Raw genomic sequence first — 7,500 nt, 5'->3', positions numbered from 1 at the left:
GATATTTGGGAGGTATGCCCAGTGTGTCCAGTCTGGATGACAATGAAGTAGAAGTTGCTGCAACCTGATGTGGAAAGCAAAGACAAGTGGACGGATGGATTGATCTAACAGTGGTTTCTGGGGAAAAAGGCGCACCAGGCCAAATTCTCGCACCTCCAAACGCTTTTCTTGTGCATGCTGTGGCTCGTTGGTCTAGGGGTATGATTCTCGCTTTGGGTGCGAGAGGTCCCGGGTTCAAATCCCGGACGAGCCCTCAGGTCAGGAACGTAGCTCCTTCCATTCAGTTGTCTCACTAACTTTGGAACTGTTGTGAAGCTAAGCAATCCTGACAAGGTGTTGATAGTTCAACCAGTTCACCTACATGTTGAAGGAAAGACTCCTTGTCCAGTCTCCTCTCACAATGCTTAAGGATCTCGTAAGGCATCCAAAGTTTGTGGACCATGGAAGTCCTGGACATTTTTTTGAGTTCCAGACAATTATTACAAAGCCAGATCCAACACGGAAGACATAAAAGAGTCAAAGTAAAACCCACAGGTGGAATAATGCGGTCAAGCTAGATGCAGACGTGAATAGCATTCACCGGAGGGGGAAATCCCAAATGTCATGTTTTTTGTGGCTCGTTGGTCTAGGGGTATGATTCTCGCTTAGGGTGCGAGAGGTCCTGGGTTCAAATCCCGGACGAGCCCCGTTGGTAAGACCGTGCCTCCCGCTTCTTTATTAATTTTGCAAGTTCGAAACCTTTAGGAACTGTTGGAAAGCTATGACATATTAAAAGGGAAGTGAGAAACAAACTGCTGTAACTAGACCAGAAGTTATCAGTTGAGATATTTGGGAGGTATGCCCAGTGTGTCCAGTCTGGATGACAATGAAGTAGAAGTTGCTGCAACCTGATGTGGAAAGCAAAGACAAGTGGACGGATGGATTGATCTAACAGTGGTTTCTGGGGAAAAAGGCGCACCAGGCCAAATTCTCGCACCTCCAAACGCTTTTCTTGTGCATGCTGTGGCTCGTTGGTCTAGGGGTATGATTCTCGCTTTGGGTGCGAGAGGTCCCGGGTTCAAATCCCGGACGAGCCCTCAGGTCAGGAACGTAGCTCCTTCCATTCAGTTGTCTCACTAACTTCGGAACTGTTGTGAAGCTAAGCAATCCTGACAAGGTGTTGATAGTTCAACCAGTTCACCTACATGTTGAAGGAAAGACTCCTTGTCCAGTCTCCTCTCACAATGCTTAAGGATCTCGTAAGGCATCCAAAGTTTGTGGACCATGGAAGTCCTGGACATTTTTTTGAGTTCCAGACAATTATTACAAAGCCAGATCCAACACGGAAGACATAAAAGAGTCAAAGTAAAACCCACAGGTGGAATAATGCGGTCAAGCTAGATGCAGACGTGAATAGCATTCACCGGAGGGGGAAATCCCAAATGTCATGTTTTCTGTGGCTCGTTGGTCTAGGGGTATGATTCTCGCTTAGGGTGCGAGAGGTCCCGGGTTCAAATCCCGGACGAGCCCCGTTGGTAAGACCGTGCCTCCCGCTTCTTTATTAATTTTGCAAGTTCGAAACCTTTAGGAACTGTTGGAAAGCTATGACATATTAAAAGGGAAGTGAGAAACAAACTGCTGTAACTAGACCAGAAGTTATCAGTTGAGATATTTGGGAGGTATGCCCAGTGTGTCCAGTCTGGATGACAATGAAGTAGAAGTTGCTGCAACCTGATGTGGAAAGCAAAGACAAGTGGACGGATGGATTGATCTAACAGTGGTTTCTGGGGAAAAAGGCGCACCAGGCCAAATTCTCGCACCTCCAAACGCTTTTCTTGTGTATGCTGTGGCTCGTTGGTCTAGGGGTATGATTCTCGCTTTGGGTGCGAGAGGTCCCGGGTTCAAATCCCGGACGAGCCCTCAGGTCAGGAACGTAGCTCCTTCCATTTAGTTGTCTCACTAACTTTGGAACTGTTGTGAAGCTAAGCAATCCTGACAAGGTGTTGATAGTTCAACCAGTTCACCTACATGTTGAAGGAAAGACTCCTTGTCCAGTCTCCTCTCACAATGCTTAAGGATCTCGTAAGGCAGAGGCATCCAAAGTTTGTGGACCATGGAAGTCCTGGACATTTTTTTGAGTTCCAGACAATTATTACAAAGCCAGATCCAACACGGAAGACATAAAAGAGTCAAAGTAAAACCCACACGTGGAATAATGCGGTCAAGCTAGATGCAGACGTGAATAGCATTCACCGGAGGGGGAAATCCCAAATGTCATGTTTTTTGTGGCTCGTTGGTCTAGGGGTATGATTCTCGCTTAGGGTGCGAGAGGTCCCGGGTTCAAATCCCGGACGAGCCCCGTTGGTAAGACCGTGCCTCCCGCTTCTTTATTAATTTTGCAAGTTCGAAACCTTTAGGAACTGTTGGAAAGCTATGACATATTAAAAGGGAAGTGAGAAACAAACTGCTGTAACTAGACCAGAAGTTATCAGTTGAGATATTTGGGAGGTATGCCCAGTGTGTCCAGTCTGGATGACAATGAAGTAGAAGTTGCTGCAACCTGATGTGGAAAGCAAAGACAAGTGGACGGATGGATTGATCTAACAGTGGTTTCTGGGGAAAAAGGCGCACCAGGCCAAATTCTCGCACCTCCAAACGCTTTTCTTGTGCATGCTGTGGCTCGTTGGTCTAGGGGTATGATTCTCGCTTTGGGTGCGAGAGGTCCCGGGTTCAAATCCCGGACGAGCCCTCAGGTCAGGAACGTAGCTCCTTCCATTCAGTTGTCTCACTAACTTTGGAACTGTTGTGAAGATAAGCAATCCTGACAAGGTGTTGATAGTTCAACCAGTTCACCTACATGTTGAAGGAAAGACTCCTTGTCCAGTCTCCTCTCACAATGCTTAAGGATCTCGTAAGGCAGAGGCATCCAAAGTTTGTGGACCATGGAAGTCCTGGACATTTTTTTGAGTTCCAGACAATTATTACAAAGCCAGATCCAACACGGAAGACATAAAAGAGTCAAAGTAAAACCCACAGGTGCAATAATGCGGTCAAGCTAGATGCAGACGTGAATAGCATTCACCGGAGGGGGAAATCCCAAATGTCATGTTTTTTGTGGCTCGTTGGTCTAGGGGTATGATTCTCGCTTAGGGTGCGAGAGGTCCCGGGTTCAAATCCCGGACGAGCCCCGTTGGTAAGACCGTGCCTCCCGCTTCTTTATTAATTTTGCAAGTTCGAAACCTTTAGGAACTGTTGGAAAGCTATGACATATTAAAAGGGAAGTGAGAAATAAACTGCTGTAACTAGACCAGAAGTTATCAGTTGAGATATTTGGGAGGTATGCCCAGTGTGTCCAGTCTGGATGACAATGAAGTAGAAGTTGCTGCAACCTGATGTGGAAAGCAAATACAAGTGGACGGATGGATTGATCTAACAGTGGTTTCTGGGGAAAAAGGCGCACCGGGCCAAATTCTGCCACCTCCAAACGCTTTTCTTGTGCATGCTATGGCTCGTTGGTCTAGGGGTATGATTCTCGCTTTGGGTGCGAGAGGTCCCGGGTTCAAATCCCGGACGAGCCCTCAGGTCAGGAACGTAGCTCCTTCCATTCAGTTGTCTCACTAACTTTGGAACTGTTGTGAAGCTAAGCAATCCTGACAAGGTGTTGATAGTTCAACCAGTTCACCTACATGTTGAAGGAAAGACTCCTTGTCCAGTCTCCTCTCACAATGCTTAAGGATCTCGTAAGGCATCCAAAGTTTGTGGACCATGGAAGTCCTGGACATTTTTTTGAGTTCCAGACAATTATTACAAAGCCAGATCCAACACGGAAGACATAAAAGAGTCAAAGTAAAACCCACAGGTGGAATAATGCGGTCAAGCTAGATGCAGACGTGAATAGCATTCACCGGAGGGGGAAATCCCAAATGTCATGTTTTTTGTAGCTCGTTGGTCTAGGGGTATGATTCTCGCTTAGGGTGCGAGAGGTCCCGGGTTCAAATCCCGGACGAGCCCCGTTGGTAAGACCGTGCCTCCCGCTTCTTTATTAATTTTGCAAGTTCGAAACCTTTAGGAACTGTTGGAAAGCTATGACATATTAAAAGGGAAGTGAGAAACAAACTGCTGTAACTAGACCAGAAGTTATCAGTTGAGATATTTGGGAGGTATGCCCAGTGTGTCCAGTCTGGATGACAATGAAGTAGAAGTTGCTGCAACCTGATGTGGAAAGCAAAGACAAGTGGACGGATGGATTGATCTAACAGTGGTTTCTGGGGAAAAAGGCGCACCAGGCCAAATTCTCGCACCTCCAAACGCTTTTCTTGTGCATGCTGTGGCTCGTTGGTCTAGGGGTATGATTCTCGCTTTGGGTGCGAGAGGTCCCGGGTTCAAATCCCGGACGAGCCCTCAGGTCAGGAACGTAGCTCCTTCCATTCAGTTGTCTCACTAACTTCGGAACTGTTGTGAAGCTAAGCAATCCTGACAAGGTGTTGATAGTTCAACCAGTTCACCTACATGTTGAAGGAAAGACTCCTTGTCCAGTCTCCTCTCACAATGCTTAAGGATCTCGTAAGGCATCCAAAGTTTGTGGACCATGGAAGTCCTGGACATTTTTTTGAGTTCCAGACAATTATTACAAAGCCAGATCCAACACGGAAGACATAAAAGAGTCAAAGTAAAACCCACAGGTGGAATAATGCGGTCAAGCTAGATGCAGACGTGAATAGCATTCACCGGAGGGGGAAATCCCAAATGTCATGTTTTCTGTGGCTCGTTGGTCTAGGGGTATGATTCTCGCTTAGGGTGCGAGAGGTCCCGGGTTCAAATCCCGGACGAGCCCCGTTGGTAAGACCGTGCCTCCCGCTTCTTTATTAATTTTGCAAGTTCGAAACCTTTAGGAACTGTTGGAAAGCTATGACATATTAAAAGGGAAGTGAGAAACAAACTGCTGTAACTAGACCAGAAGTTATCAGTTGAGATATTTGGGAGGTATGCCCAGTGTGTCCAGTCTGGATGACAATGAAGTAGAAGTTGCTGCAACCTGATGTGGAAAGCAAAGACAAGTGGACGGATGGATTGATCTAACAGTGGTTTCTGGGGAAAAAGGCGCACCAGGCCAAATTCTCGCACCTCCAAACGCTTTTCTTGTGTATGCTGTGGCTCGTTGGTCTAGGGGTATGATTCTCGCTTTGGGTGCGAGAGGTCCCGGGTTCAAATCCCGGACGAGCCCTCAGGTCAGGAACGTAGCTCCTTCCATTTAGTTGTCTCACTAACTTTGGAACTGTTGTGAAGCTAAGCAATCCTGACAAGGTGTTGATAGTTCAACCAGTTCACCTACATGTTGAAGGAAAGACTCCTTGTCCAGTCTCCTCTCACAATGCTTAAGGATCTCGTAAGGCAGAGGCATCCAAAGTTTGTGGACCATGGAAGTCCTGGACATTTTTTTGAGTTCCAGACAATTATTACAAAGCCAGATCCAACACGGAAGACATAAAAGAGTCAAAGTAAAACCCACAGGTGGAATAATGCGGTCAAGCTAGATGCAGACGTGAATAGCATTCACCGGAGGGGGAAATCCCAAATGTCATGTTTTTTGTGGCTCGTTGGTCTAGGGGTATGATTCTCGCTTAGGGTGCGAGAGGTCCCGGGTTCAAATCCCGGACGAGCCCCGTTGGTAAGACCGTGCCTCCCGCTTCTTTATTAATTTTGCAAGTTCGAAACCTTTAGGAACTGTTGGAAAGCTATGACATATTAAAAGGGAAGTGAGAAACAAACTGCTGTAACTAGACCAGAAGTTATCAGTTGAGATATTTGGGAGGTATGCCCAGTGTGTCCAGTCTGGATGACAATGAAGTAGAAGTTGCTGCAACCTGATGTGGAAAGCAAAGACAAGTGGACGGATGGATTGATCTAACAGTGGTTTCTGGGGAAAAAGGCGCACCAGGCCAAATTCTCGCACCTCCAAACGCTTTTCTTGTGCATGCTGTGGCTCGTTGGTCTAGGGGTATGATTCTCGCTTTGGGTGCGAGAGGTCCCGGGTTCAAATCCCGGACGAGCCCTCAGGTCAGGAACGTAGCTCCTTCCATTCAGTTGTCTCACTAACTTTGGAACTGTTGTGAAGCTAAGCAATCCTGACAAGGTGTTGATAGTTCAACCAGTTCACCTACATGTTGAAGGAAAGACTCCTTGTCCAGTCTTCTCTCACAATGCTTAAGGATCTCGTAAGGCAGAGGCATCGGAAGTTTGTGGACCATGGAAATTATCGACATTTTTTTGAGTTCCAGACAATTATTACAAAGCCAGATCCAACACGGAAGACATAAAAGAGTCAAAGTAAAACCCACAGGTGGAATAATGCGGTCAAGCTAGATGCAGACGTGAATAGCATTCACCGGAGGGGGAAAATCCCAAATGTCATGTTTTTTGTGGCTCGTTGGTCTAGGGGTATGATTCTCGCTTAGGGTGCGAGAGGTCCCGGGTTCAAATCCCGGACGAGCCCCGTTGGTAAGACCGTGCCTCCCGCTTCTTTATTAATTTTGCAACTTCGAAACCTTTAGGAACTGTTGGAAAGCTATGACATATTAAAAGGGAAGTGAGAAACAAACTGCTGTAACTAGACCAGAAGTTATCAGTTGAGATATTTGGGAGGTGTGCCCAGTGTGTCCAGTCTGACAATGAAGTAGAAGTTGCTGCAACCTGATGTGGAAAGCAAATACAAGTGGACGGATGGATTGATCTAACAGTGGTTTCTGGGGAAAAAGGCGCACCGGGCCAAATTCTGCCACCTCCAAACGCTTTTCTTGTGCATGCTATGGCTCGTTGGTCTAGGGGTATGATTCTCGCTTTGGGTGCGAGAGGTCCCGGGTTCAAATCCCGGACGAGCCCTCAGGTCAGGAACGTAGCTCCTTCCATTCAGTTGTCTCACTAACTTTGGAACTGTTGTGAAGCTAAGCAATCCTGACAAGGTGTTGATAGTTCAACCAGTTCACCTACATGTTGAAGGAAAGACTCCTTGTCCAGTCTCCTCTCACAATGCTTAAGGATCTCGTAAGGCAGAGGCATCGGAAGTTTGTGGACCATGGAAATTATCGACATTTTTTTGAGTTCCAGACAATTATTACAAAGCCAGATCCAACACGGAAGACATAAAAGAGTCAAAGTAAAACCCACAGGTGGAATAATGCGGTCAAGCTAGATGCAGACGTGAATAGCATTCACCGGAGGGGGAAATCCCAAATGTCATGTTTTTTGTGGCTCGTTGGTCTAGGGGTATGATTCTCGCTTAGGGTGCGACAGGTCCCGGGTTCAAATCCTGGACGAGCCCCGTTGGTAAGACCGTGCCTCCCGCTTCTTTATTAATTTTGCAACTTCGAAACCTTTAGGAACTGTTGGAAAGCTATGACATATTAAAAGGGAAGTGAGAAACAAACTGCTGTAACTAGACCAGAAGTTATCAGTTGAGATATTTGGGAGGTATGCCCAGTGTGTCCAGTCTGGATGACAATGAAGTAGAAGTTGCTGCAACCT

At 46.7% G+C, this 7,500-nt stretch overlaps 15 non-coding genes across 15 annotated transcripts; all 15 read left to right on the top strand.

Annotated features, from left to right (window-relative positions):
* The first annotated feature begins 181 nt into the window (after positions 1-181).
* trnap-ugg (transfer RNA proline (anticodon UGG)) lies at positions 182-253 on the top strand. The gene has a single exon. It is a non-coding gene; the product is annotated as a tRNA-Pro (tRNA).
* A 751-nt stretch (positions 254-1,004) lies between these two features.
* trnap-ugg (transfer RNA proline (anticodon UGG)) lies at positions 1,005-1,076 on the top strand. Its single transcript has one exon. It is a non-coding gene; the product is annotated as a tRNA-Pro (tRNA).
* Positions 1,077-1,437: 361 nt separating this feature from the next.
* Positions 1,438-1,509, top strand: trnap-agg (transfer RNA proline (anticodon AGG)). The gene has a single exon. It is a non-coding gene; the product is annotated as a tRNA-Pro (tRNA).
* A 318-nt stretch (positions 1,510-1,827) lies between these two features.
* On the top strand, positions 1,828-1,899 carry trnap-ugg (transfer RNA proline (anticodon UGG)). Its single transcript has one exon. It is a non-coding gene; the product is annotated as a tRNA-Pro (tRNA).
* A 367-nt stretch (positions 1,900-2,266) lies between these two features.
* On the top strand, positions 2,267-2,338 carry trnap-agg (transfer RNA proline (anticodon AGG)). The gene has a single exon. It is a non-coding gene; the product is annotated as a tRNA-Pro (tRNA).
* A 318-nt stretch (positions 2,339-2,656) lies between these two features.
* Positions 2,657-2,728, top strand: trnap-ugg (transfer RNA proline (anticodon UGG)). Its single transcript has one exon. It is a non-coding gene; the product is annotated as a tRNA-Pro (tRNA).
* Positions 2,729-3,095: 367 nt separating this feature from the next.
* On the top strand, positions 3,096-3,167 carry trnap-agg (transfer RNA proline (anticodon AGG)). Its single transcript has one exon. It is a non-coding gene; the product is annotated as a tRNA-Pro (tRNA).
* A 318-nt stretch (positions 3,168-3,485) lies between these two features.
* trnap-ugg (transfer RNA proline (anticodon UGG)) lies at positions 3,486-3,557 on the top strand. The gene has a single exon. It is a non-coding gene; the product is annotated as a tRNA-Pro (tRNA).
* Positions 3,558-4,308: 751 nt separating this feature from the next.
* Positions 4,309-4,380, top strand: trnap-ugg (transfer RNA proline (anticodon UGG)). The gene has a single exon. It is a non-coding gene; the product is annotated as a tRNA-Pro (tRNA).
* Positions 4,381-4,741: 361 nt separating this feature from the next.
* trnap-agg (transfer RNA proline (anticodon AGG)) lies at positions 4,742-4,813 on the top strand. The gene has a single exon. It is a non-coding gene; the product is annotated as a tRNA-Pro (tRNA).
* A 318-nt stretch (positions 4,814-5,131) lies between these two features.
* trnap-ugg (transfer RNA proline (anticodon UGG)) lies at positions 5,132-5,203 on the top strand. Its single transcript has one exon. It is a non-coding gene; the product is annotated as a tRNA-Pro (tRNA).
* Positions 5,204-5,570: 367 nt separating this feature from the next.
* trnap-agg (transfer RNA proline (anticodon AGG)) lies at positions 5,571-5,642 on the top strand. Its single transcript has one exon. It is a non-coding gene; the product is annotated as a tRNA-Pro (tRNA).
* A 318-nt stretch (positions 5,643-5,960) lies between these two features.
* Positions 5,961-6,032, top strand: trnap-ugg (transfer RNA proline (anticodon UGG)). The gene has a single exon. It is a non-coding gene; the product is annotated as a tRNA-Pro (tRNA).
* A 368-nt stretch (positions 6,033-6,400) lies between these two features.
* trnap-agg (transfer RNA proline (anticodon AGG)) lies at positions 6,401-6,472 on the top strand. Its single transcript has one exon. It is a non-coding gene; the product is annotated as a tRNA-Pro (tRNA).
* A 314-nt stretch (positions 6,473-6,786) lies between these two features.
* Positions 6,787-6,858, top strand: trnap-ugg (transfer RNA proline (anticodon UGG)). The gene has a single exon. It is a non-coding gene; the product is annotated as a tRNA-Pro (tRNA).
* Positions 6,859-7,500: the final 642 nt, after the last annotated feature.

This window comes from Scomber scombrus, chromosome 9, assembly GCF_963691925.1.
Source record: "Scomber scombrus chromosome 9, fScoSco1.1, whole genome shotgun sequence".
NCBI classification, from domain to species: Eukaryota; Metazoa; Chordata; class Actinopteri; order Scombriformes; family Scombridae; genus Scomber; species Scomber scombrus.
Note: the sequence above shows the minus strand (reverse complement) of the source record. Positions and strands in the feature narration are given on the sequence as shown.